This window comes from Trichechus manatus, unplaced genomic scaffold (assembly GCF_000243295.1).
Source record: "Trichechus manatus latirostris isolate Lorelei unplaced genomic scaffold, TriManLat1.0 scaffold00038, whole genome shotgun sequence".
Taxonomy (NCBI): domain Eukaryota; kingdom Metazoa; phylum Chordata; class Mammalia; order Sirenia; family Trichechidae; genus Trichechus; species Trichechus manatus.
The window spans coordinates 7,622,003-7,632,879 of record NW_004443974.1 but is presented as its reverse complement, the minus strand read 5'-3'; the positions used below and the strand labels follow the sequence as shown (position 1 = coordinate 7,632,879).

Genomic DNA, 10,877 nt, shown 5'->3' with positions numbered 1-10,877 from the left:
TAAGTATTTTTTCCAGTGACTTTTCATAAATATCAGTAGTACTAATCTTGTGATTTACATCAGGGGCATTTTAAAAGGAGTTTCTGAAAGGGTTGAATTATTAACACTTGTGCCAAAGATATTGAGCTGTTCCGAAAAGCTGCTTGTCTTTTCTGACCTAGATACACAGTTTTCAGCTGTGGCATAGGGTGCCAGAAAGAGAATGAATGTTGCCAAGAGTCTGGAAATTAAATTATATTATTGAAGGATCTAATATATTTCTTAGTTTTTAGCACTGTGGTATAATAAGAAACATTTCCTGTATTGACCTAATCCTTGATGAATTTATGCTTTTTTTTTTGGTCATTCAAAACCTGTTGTATGTAGTTCATTTTGCCAAAGTAAAAACAAGAAGACTTCTATTGTTTTAAATTGGTGGTTTGTAATAGTACTGCTTATTTAAAAATAGATTGCACATTCTGAGGTCATTTTGCAAACTCTAATAATTAAGAGAAATAATTGTGTCCGTTCTGTCTCCAGATTTCGTTTCTTTGTCATGCTCTGTTCTGTAGAATGGCAACAGAAGGTCTTTCAAGAATCAAAGGTACTGTTTGAAACTTGTTTACCAAGGTACTGGTTTACCTTTCAGTATTAAGTGTGCTGCAGTGGGCACAGGAGGACACAGAATACTTGAATACTTAAACGGTGTTTTTTTTTTGGGCATATCGCCCCTTTCCTTTTGGTCAGAATTGTCACAAGATGTGTAAATTCTGCCTCATGACCTGTATCATAGTCTTTTGTTGTTAGGGGTTGTCGAGTCAGTTCCAACTCATAGCGACCCCATGTACAACAGAACGAAACACTGCCTGTTCCTGTGCCATCGTCACAATCGTTGCCGTGTTTGAGCCCACTGTTGGAGCCACTGTGTCAGTCCATCTCATTGAGGGTAGTCTTCTTTTTTGCTAACCCTCTACCAAGCCTCGTGTTCTTCTCCAGGGACTGGACTGAGGCATGTACAATTCTGGTGCTGCTTTATGTTTGATCATGGTTTAAAGGGATAGGTTTCAGGTTGAGCTTTTAAAGATCACTGTGCAGAATTAAATATACACTGGCTTTTTTCTTTGTTTGTAGAGACAGTGATGTGTATTGGAAAAACTGCTGGAGACCCTGATTTGTCTGGTACCTTACTGTGTGATCACAGACAAATCATTTTATATCTTTGTATATATTTATGCTTTCATATTTTAAAAAACCAAAAATGAAATTTATACTATCCTATTCTTCACTACTTTCCAGGGCTGTTGTGAGCATTGAATTCATAATGCTGTATGGGAAAATATTTTGAGAAATTTATTTGAGTTTCTCCTTTGTTTCAGTAATTGTTCTAGGTATACAAAACTAAGTCTGTCCTCATGGATAGATGGCATTCTAGTTGAGGGAGACAGTAAACAAAGATATCATGTGCCAATGGTAAGTACTGTGGAGAGAAATAGAACAGGTTAATAGGTATGCTGGGGGACGGATTGCTACTTTATATAGGATGATCAGGGATGGACTCATGATAAGGTGACATTTGAGCAGACACCTGAAGAACTAGGAAATCAGTTATATGGGTGTCTGGGACAAACCAAGTACAAAGGCTCTGAGATGGTGAACAAGGTTACCAGTGTGGTGGAGCAGAATGAGTGAAGAGGAAAGTGGTAAGAGATGATGTCAAGAAGTTAATAGCAGTCAGTTTATTAGGACTTTACAGACCATATGTGGCGTGTACTCAGAGTTGGATAGCCATTGGAAGTTTTTAGCAGAGCAATGACATGACATCATTTAGATTTAAAAGGAATACTGGATGCTATTGCTGAGAATAAACTCTAGGTGGGGAAGCAAGATGACCAGTTGGATGGCAGTGAATAATCCAGATGAGAGGTGATGGTAGTTTAGACTAGTGGAAGTGGTCAGGAGTGGCCAGATTTTAGATAGAGGTAGAAGGTAAGGTGACAGAATTTGATGACAGATCAGATGTGGGGTGTGAGAGGAAGAGAAAGGTCAAGGATGATTCCCAAGTTTCTGGTAAGAGCAATTGGAGGAATGGAGTTGCCTTTTCTTGAGAGGCGGAAGGTTGGGGGAAGCAAAGTTTTATATTTTTCTTTGGGTGGTGCTGGGAGAAATTTATTTTCTCACAGTTTAGGAGCTTCTTTCTGGATGTTCTGTCCTTCACCAAACGTGGTGTGTTGAAGTCTCCTACTATTATTGTGGAGCTGTCTATCTCTCTTTTCAGTGCTGTTAAGAGTTTGTTTTATGTATTTTGGAGCCTTGTCGTTGGGTGCGTAAATATTTATTATGGTTATGTCCTCCTGGTGTATTGACCCTTTAATCATTGTATAGTGTCCTTCCTTATCCTTTGTGGTGGATTTTACTTTAAAGTCTTATTTTGTCAGAGATTAATATTGCCACCCCTGCTCTTTTTTGATTGTTGTTTGCTTGAAAATATTTTTTTTTCCATCCTTTGAATTTTAGTTTGTTTGTGTCTTTAAGTCTAAGGTGTGTGTCTTGTAGGCAGCATATAGACAGAACGTGTTTTTTATCAATTTTGCCACTCTGTCTCGTTATTGGTGCATTTAGTCCGTTTACATTCAGTGTAATTATTGATAGGTATGAGTTTAGTGCTGTCATTCTGATGTCTTTTTTTGTGTGTTGCTGACAGTGTCTTTGTTCCAGTTAATTTTCTGGGCTGAGTTGTTTTTCTTTATGCATTTTCTTTTCATCTTTTTCATTGTTATTGATTTTGTATTTGCTAAGTCTTGTATATTTTTCTTGTTTTGTATTTTTAAGTGTAGGATTGTTAGTTTCCTTTGTGGTTACCTTAATATTTACCCCTATTTTTCGAAGTTTCAACCAGTCTTTTATTTCTTTATATTGCCTTGACTTCCTCTCCATATGAAAAATCTATGTCTACTTTTTTTTATTCCCTCTTTTTTGTTTTAATGTTGTCATCTTTTACATAATGACATCTGTTTCCCTATTTTCAGGGTTTTAGCTTTGATTTATTTTTGTGACTTCCTATCTGGGTTGATATCTGGTTGCTCTGTCCTGAGTTCTAGTCTTGGGTTGTTATCTGATGTTATTGATTTTCTAACTGGAGGACTCCCTTTAGCATTTCTTGTAATTTTGGTTTGGTTTTTGCAAATTCCCTAAACTTGTCTTTATCTGGAAATTTCGCCATCATATTTGAGAGACAGTTTTGCTGGATAATTCTTGGCTGGCAGTTGTTTTCCTTCAAGGCTTTATGTACGTCATCCCATTGCCTTCTTGCCTGCATGGTTTCCGCTGAGTAGTCCAAGCTTATTCTTATTGACTCTCCTTTGTAGATAACTTTTCGTTTATCCCTAGCGCCTCTTAAAGTTTCTCTCTTTATCTTTGGTTTTGGCGACTTTCTTTTGGGATCTGCCTTGTGTGGGGTTCGATGAGCATCTTGGATAGGTATCTTCTTATCTTTCACGGTATCAGGGAAGTTTTCTGCCAGCAGATCTTCAACAATTCTCTCTGTATTTTCTGTTCCCCCCCGTTCTGGTACTCCAGTCACTTGTAGCTTATTCCTTTTGATAGAGTCCCGCATACTTCTTAGAGTTTCTTCAGTTTTTTAAATCCTTTTATCTGATTTTTCCTCAAATAAGTTGGTGTCAAGTGCTTTATCTTCAATCTCACTAGTTCTGACTTCCATTGCTGCAATTCTGCTCCTGTTACTTTCTACTGAGTTGTCTAATTCTGAAATTTTATTGTTAATGTTCTAGATTTCTGTTTGCTGTCTCTCTGTGGATTCTTGCAGCCTGCTAAATTCGTCATTATGCTCTTCTCTAATCTTCTTAAGTTCCTCTGTTGCTTTGTTTGTATATTCCTTGGCTTGTTCTGTGTTTTGCCTAATCTCCTGAAGAGTTCTGTATATTAATCTTTTGTATTCTGCCTCTGGTAATTCCAAGAAATGTTCCTCCTCTGGAAAATTTCATGATTCTTTATTTTGGGAGCTTGCTGAAGCCATCGTGGTCTGCCTGTTTATGTGATTTTATACTGACTCTTGTCTCTGAGCCATCAATAAGTTACTGTATTTATCTATTTTATGCTTGCTACTATTTCCTACTATTTCTTGTTTTGTTTTGATACACCTAAGTAGGCTGCTCATGTGAGCTAGTTTGATTATTGGCGCCTTTGAAGTTCTAACATCTTGTCACCAGGTGGTTAGATCTGTTACTAAGTATGTGAGCCCAGGAGTCCATTTACTTTTCTTGTATAGATTCAGCTCAGGTGTCCAGGTAGTTGGTCTCCAAGTGTGTGGTGCAGGCTCTCAGCTACAGTCCTAGACAGGCATGGGTAGGCACAGGTATCTGGCTGCAGTAGGGGGTCACACGCTGAGCAAGCAGAAGGTGACAGCTGCCTCCGAGTGTCTGGGAGGAAATTGTGTCCCTGTTCTTCCCTAGAGCGTGTAGATGGGTGGGTTTTGTAGCCGGACTATGAGCACCCAGTGCTGTTGGCTATAAGGACTAGGGGGCACCACTTATTCTTGGACCCCTGTCACGGGTGGCTAGGTGGCATGGATGGAGCCACCAGTCCTCAGTCCCCTGATGTGGGCAGATGAGGAACCTGCTTAATGGGGAGAGCAATGTCAAATGTCACAAACCTGCCCTTCACAGTTGAAACAGTTGAAGTTTGGCTCTGGGTGTATACCCTGTTGAACTGTGGTAATGAGGGCCTATGCTGCTGAAATGGGCTCACGCAAGTCTATGCAGGGATGAAAGGCATTCAGAGTCTGTGGATCCCTTATGCTTGTGCCTAGGCAAAGGAGCTGTGCTACCCTGAATTTCTGGCTTAGTGGAGCTGGCAGATTATTTTTTCCCTGTTTGTTAATTTATTCCCTTTCCAAGGCCAGGAGAATGGCTCAGGGCGCGTGATGGGTCCTCCTTCTGGCCTTGGGGACTCAGCAGTCGCTGAAGCCAGCCTGGGACCTGGTGCATAGCGGGGAGTGGGGAGGTAAATGGGAGAGAAGTTTTTCCCAAAGTGGGGTGTTTTTTAATCTGCGTGGTAGGCTAGATGCAAGTACTTATTGTTTGCCGATTGAACACTGCTTTTCACTAGTTCTGGATGCCTGAGTAGACTTTCTGCTGCTGGGCCTCTCCTGATGTGGAGAATGCCTCCCACTGCTTGCCTCACTGCGCATGTGAGCCAATCCAGCCTGAAGGGCACTGGCTTCCACCTGGTCAGGCCTGGCAACTCTTTGCTGCTTCCAAACCGTCTCTCCCTCCCCCTGCCACCCAGTCTGATTCCTCGACTTTGCCTTTGATGTTCAGGGCTCCTCGATTGTCATAATAATCGATTCACTTGTTTTTTCGGGTCTTTGTTGTAAGAGGGACCACAGGAAGCGTCTGACTACTATGCTGTCTTGGCCCCACCTCCGAGGCCATCATTTTAGAATGGTCATTTATATGGTTATTGAAATCACTAAGAATTATGCTAGGAGTAGAGTTGATAGTGGGCCAATGAGCTAAGTGCTAAAGTCTTCAAGGGAGGGGGTGGAGGATTAACCCAGTATGGGTGAAATAAGTCAAATAAATGATGGAAGTTGTGCTTATGGAGGAAGGATCAGAAATTGTCTAAGTGCTGCATGTAGTGTGATAATGACTGCCATGGAAAGATATCGACAGAGATGGTGACCTGTCAGATGGAGTCTCCCTAGAGTCTACAGCTATGGCACTCTCTAAGCAAAGATAATTTTAGGGTGGAATTCAAATTTTTATTGAGCCTCTCCTGTTTGCAGGGCTGTATTAGACGTTAGTGGAGATAAAGGTAAGTCATTTCATTAAGGAATGTATAAGAATAGCTAAAACTGAGTGATATAAAAGTTACTAAGGAAGTTGAAACAGTGTTCAGAGGAGGAAGAAACTATATTCAACTCAAATATTAGGTAAAGCTTCATGGAGGGGTAAATTTAAGATGAGCATTTGATGAGTAGGACAATGACAAATCATGACGGAGTAGGGGTTGCATTCTAGGTAAGGGAATGGTGTAACTTAAAGCTTAGTGGTAGTACCTTGCAAGGTGTTCTGAGAAAGAGTCATTATTCCTGTTTGGCTTTTGGAACTACAGTGGTGAGAGAAATGACTGGGGAAGAATTACATTAGCTCTGTACTATGTAGGATCTTGGATGTCAGACAGAATATCTGAGTGGAATGTCTTCTTAGGTAATGACTAGTCATTGAAATTTTTGAAGGGAGACTGACATTCTCAGAGGTAAAATTTTCCCCCAAAGATAGGCTGAACTCGGGATAGAATAGTGTAAGAGAGGATAAGTTCCTGCATGGTAAAATTACTTTATACAGTAATATACAAGACTTCCAAATATAGGCATCTTTGAATTAAAAAATCCATAGTAGTAAAGTGAGACTAAAATCTTGGAATTTCCATCCTCATTCTGTATCCCTTTTTCTGTTTTTATTCATAAGTCTTGCCTCTTTTGTAAGTTTTCTTTACTTGGCTTTCAGGACAACACAGTCTTAGTTTTCTCCTACCCCTCAGACCACTTCTTCTCTGACTGTAGTTGTGCATCTGTCCTCCTGCTTCTTTCTGTTCATTGGTACACCCATTCTCTTGGCGATCTCTTCAAAATTTTTGATTATGCATACTCCATATATGCTGAAGACTGCCACATTCATATCCCTAATCCAGACCTCTCTCTGGAACTCCAGGCTTATATCCAGCTGGCTGCATATTAGATATCTAATAACTATCTCAAACTCTACATGTCCAAAACTGAATTCCTGATTCCCTCCCAAAACTTGCTTACTTTGCACCTTCCCGAATTTAGTTGATGGCAACACCATCCATTTATTTGCTCAAAGCACAAACCTTGAAGTCATCCTTGTTGCCTCTGTCCTCTCACCCCCCACATTCAATTTGCTAAGAAGTGTCCTGTCAGCTTTACCTTCAGAATATATCCAGAACCCGATCACTTCCTCACTTCCTCGGTGGCCGCCATCCCTGCCTAAGCCACCCTTATTGCATTCGGATTATCCCAGTAGCCTCCTAAGTGATCTCTTTGCCATCACCCTTTCTGTACGTACGGTGTATTTCAATATAGTAATCATAGTGACCTTTTTAAAATACTAGTCAAATCTTGTTATTTATCTGGTCAAAACTCTAAGGACTCTCAATCTCAGTCAGAGTAAAAGCCACAGTCCTGTATTAGGGGTTGACAAATTCATGGGTCATATTTGGCCCACTGCCAGTTTTTCTGCGACCTGCAGGCCAAGTGGTTTTTACATTTTTAAATGACTAGAAGTCAAAAGAATGGTATTTTGTGAAGTGAAAATTATATACAATTAAAATTTTATTGTCCATAAATTAAGTTTTTTGGAGCACAGCCATACCATTTGTCTGTGGCTCCTTATGCACTACAAAGGCAGAGTTGAATAGTTGAGAAGAGACCTTATGGCCCCCAAAGCCTAAAATATTTATTATCTGACCCTTCAAAGAAAAAATCTGCTGACCTCCACCCTATATGAATACCCCTCCCTCCACCTCTCTGTTCTCTGCCTTAATCTCCTATTAACTTCCTCTCCACCTCCCACTCTGCTTCAGCCACAATTGCTTCTCCTCACTGTTCCTCCAGCTAACCAGGCACACTCTTCCTTAGACCAAATCAAATCAAACCCACTGCCATCAAGTTGATTCTGACTCATAGCTACCCTATAGGACAGAGTAGAACTACCCCGTGGGGTTTCCAAGGCTGTAATCTTTATGGAAGCAGACTGCCACATCTTTCTCCTGTGGAGTGGCTGGTGGGTTCAAACCACCAACCTTTCAGTTAGCAGCGAGTGCTTTATTCACTATGCCACCAGGGCTCCTTCCTTCATTCTTTGTTAGGGCCTTACTTTTGCTCTTTTACTTGCCTGGTATGCTCATTCCATAGATATCTGCATGACTAACTCCCTCACCTGTCTTTGGTCAGATGTCTCCTTCTCAATGAGGCCTAACCATCCTGTCTAAAACTGCATTCCTCTTCCACACATAACCTTTGTGCATGCTTGTTTTTTACACTTCACACTTTCCAACGTGCTGTTTAATTTATTTATTTTTATGTTTATTTATTTATTTATTTTGGTTGTTTTTATCTTCTGAGCTTAAACCACAAGGGCAAGGATTTTTGTCACTTTTGTTCACTGATGTATACTAAAACAGTGCCTGGCATATTGTAGGTAGTTAATAAATACTTGTTTAAATGCATTGAATTATTGGTTCTTCATCAAATCAGTCATCTCATTGACTGAAATGTTGCTCTGTTTTCCATAGTGACCAGCCTCATGGTTGAATCTCAAAGTATGTTAAGAGATTGGAAAGGGCTAAACAACAACAACAACAGCAAAAAGCCTGTGCCATCGAGTCGATTCCGACTCATAGCGACCCAGTAAGACAGAGTAGAACTGCCCCATAGGGTTTCCAAGGAGTGGCTGGTGGATTTGAACTGCCGACCTTTTGGTTAGCAGTGGGCTCTTAACCACTGTGCCACCAGGGCTCCTGGGAAGGGCTAGTGTCCATTTATTTCAGTGTGGAGATGTGTTTTCCTGGTGTGACCTCCTTTGGTTGATTACTTGATAAGATCTTTTCTATCTCTTTCTCTGACAGCAAGTATTCCGAAATCATTCTGGTTCGACTTAGCTGGCTCATACCGTGCATTTTATGTTAGGATTGCAGCCATTACATCACCTTGTTCATACTGTTGAGAAAGGACCTTTTGGCCTTTGCCCAGTGTTGCAAAACTTCAAATGATATGGTGGGATTGAGCTTTTTCATTATTATCAGTGTTTGGATAGGGCTGAATAGCTGGATTTTTGGACTAGGTAAGGATTTTGTATTGGCTATTAATGTGTAATTTATAGGTTTTTCAATTTAGCTTTCCCTTATGTGCCCTTTTTTTAATATAAGAAATAAAGGAAATTTCCAGAGGAAAATACTGAAATTTAGTATTCTCTTTTTCATTACTATTTTACATAGAAATTTAATGTCAGCATGTAGAGAAAGTTTAATTTATTTGAAGGGAGTTGAAGGGAGGGTATTGAATTTATATGTATTTGCTCTTACTTAGTGTATTCTGAGTTGATGCATCTTCGTATTCCTTATACTGCCAAGATTAGTTCTTGGTACCAAACCAAACCGTTTGCTGTTGAGTCGATTCTGACTCATAGTGACCCTAAAGAACAGAGTAGAACTGCCCCATAAGGTTTCCAAGGCTGTAATCTTTATGGAAGCAGACTGCCACATCTTTCTCCTACAGAGGGGTTGGTGTATTCAAACCACCAACCTTTTGTTGGCAGCTGAGCTCTTAACCACTGCGCCACCAGTGCTCCTTGGTACTTGGTACAGAATGGGTAATTAATTACTGACTATGTATCGGTGCTTAAATTTTACGTAATTCATCTTAAGGTAATGATCCTTCAGGGTACTTTATTATAGCGGACCTGTGGTTATTCTTTTATAATGGAGAAGTTGTTGGGTGCTATCGAGTTAATTTCGACTCATAGCGACTCAAAACGTGACAGAGTAGCACTACCCCAAAGGGCTGTTTTTGTTTTTAAATTGTTCTTTAGGTGAAAGTTTACAGAGCAAATCAGCTTCTCATTCAAAAATTTATACACATATTGTTTTCTGACACTGGTTGCAGTCCCCACAAAGTGTCAGCACTCTCCCCTTTCCACCCTGGGTACCCTGTTTCCATTTGTCCTATTTTCTTGTCTTCTCATCTTTGCTTTTGGGCAGGTGTTCCCATTTGGTCTGGTATACTTCATTGAACTAAGAAGCATATTCCTCGCGTGTGTTACTGTTTGTTTTATTAACCCATTGCCGTTGAGTCAATTCCAACTCATACTGATCCTGTAGGACAGAGTAGAACTGCCCAGTAGGGTTTCCAGGGAGTGACTGGTGGATTCGAACCGCCGACCTTTTGATTAGCAGCCGTAGCTCTTTCCTACTGTGCCACCAGGGCTCTGTTTCATAGGTCTGTCTAATTTTTGGCTGAAAGGTAAACTTTGGGAGTGGCTTCAGTTCTGAGTTAGAAGGATGTTCGGGGCCCATGGTCTCGGGGTTCCTCCAGTCTCTGTCAGACCAGTAAGTCTGGTTTTTTTTGGGAATTTGAATTTAGTTACACATTTTTCTCCCACTCTGTCCGAGTCCCTCTATCATGATCCCTGTCAGAGCGGTTGGTGGTGGTAGCTGGGCACCATCTAGTTCTTCTGGGCTCAGGCTGGTGAAGGCTGTGGTTCATGTGGTCCATTAGTCCTTTGAAGTAATATTTTCGTTATATCTTTGGTTTTCCTCATTCTCCTTTGCTTTGGACACAGTGGGACCAATAGATTTATCTTCGATGGCCACTTGCAAGCTTTTAAGACCCCAGACACTACTCACCAAAGATGTCCCCTGAGACCATGGTCCCCGGCCCTCAGCTCTAGTAACTTGATCCCTCAAGATGTTTAGATGTGCTAGGAAGGTTCTATGACTGTGCTCCCTTTGTGCTCTTTTATATATATTAACGTCCATGCTGTATACACAAAGATGTATGTAAAAATATCCACAGCCTAACCTATATATGTATGTGGGTATACTCCTATATGCCCTCCTTCCCCTGTTCAGCATGCGTATCTGCCTCTGTACCTGCTTGTAAGTTATTATTTGTTTTTATTGTTGTTGTAGGGTTGTATATGTTATAGTATTTACTGTGGTTTTTTTTCCCTCCCTTGTGTTCTTCTAAGTGTCTTTTGCCTTGGTCAAATTGTGCTGACTTCCCCTATGTCATGTATTATCTTTCCCTTCACCAGAGTAAAAACACTTGTCTACCATCTAGTTGGTGATTTCCCCTCCCC

General features: G+C 40.6%; 1 protein-coding gene across 4 annotated transcripts in view; it reads left to right on the top strand.

Moving 5' to 3' along the window:
• Positions 1-549: 549 nt before the first annotated feature.
• Positions 550-10,877, top strand: part of STRBP (spermatid perinuclear RNA binding protein) — an 87,999-nt gene continuing 77,671 nt past the window's right edge. For 3 of the 4 annotated variants that reach the window (XM_023730717.1, XM_023730718.1, XM_023730715.1), the window contains exon 1: positions 550-583. The gene's annotated coding sequence lies outside the window, so the exon portion shown is untranslated. Of the gene's footprint in view, positions 584-1,275; positions 1,450-10,877 lie in introns of those variants that run through there. The other variant, XM_023730716.1, reaches the window with a different exon arrangement.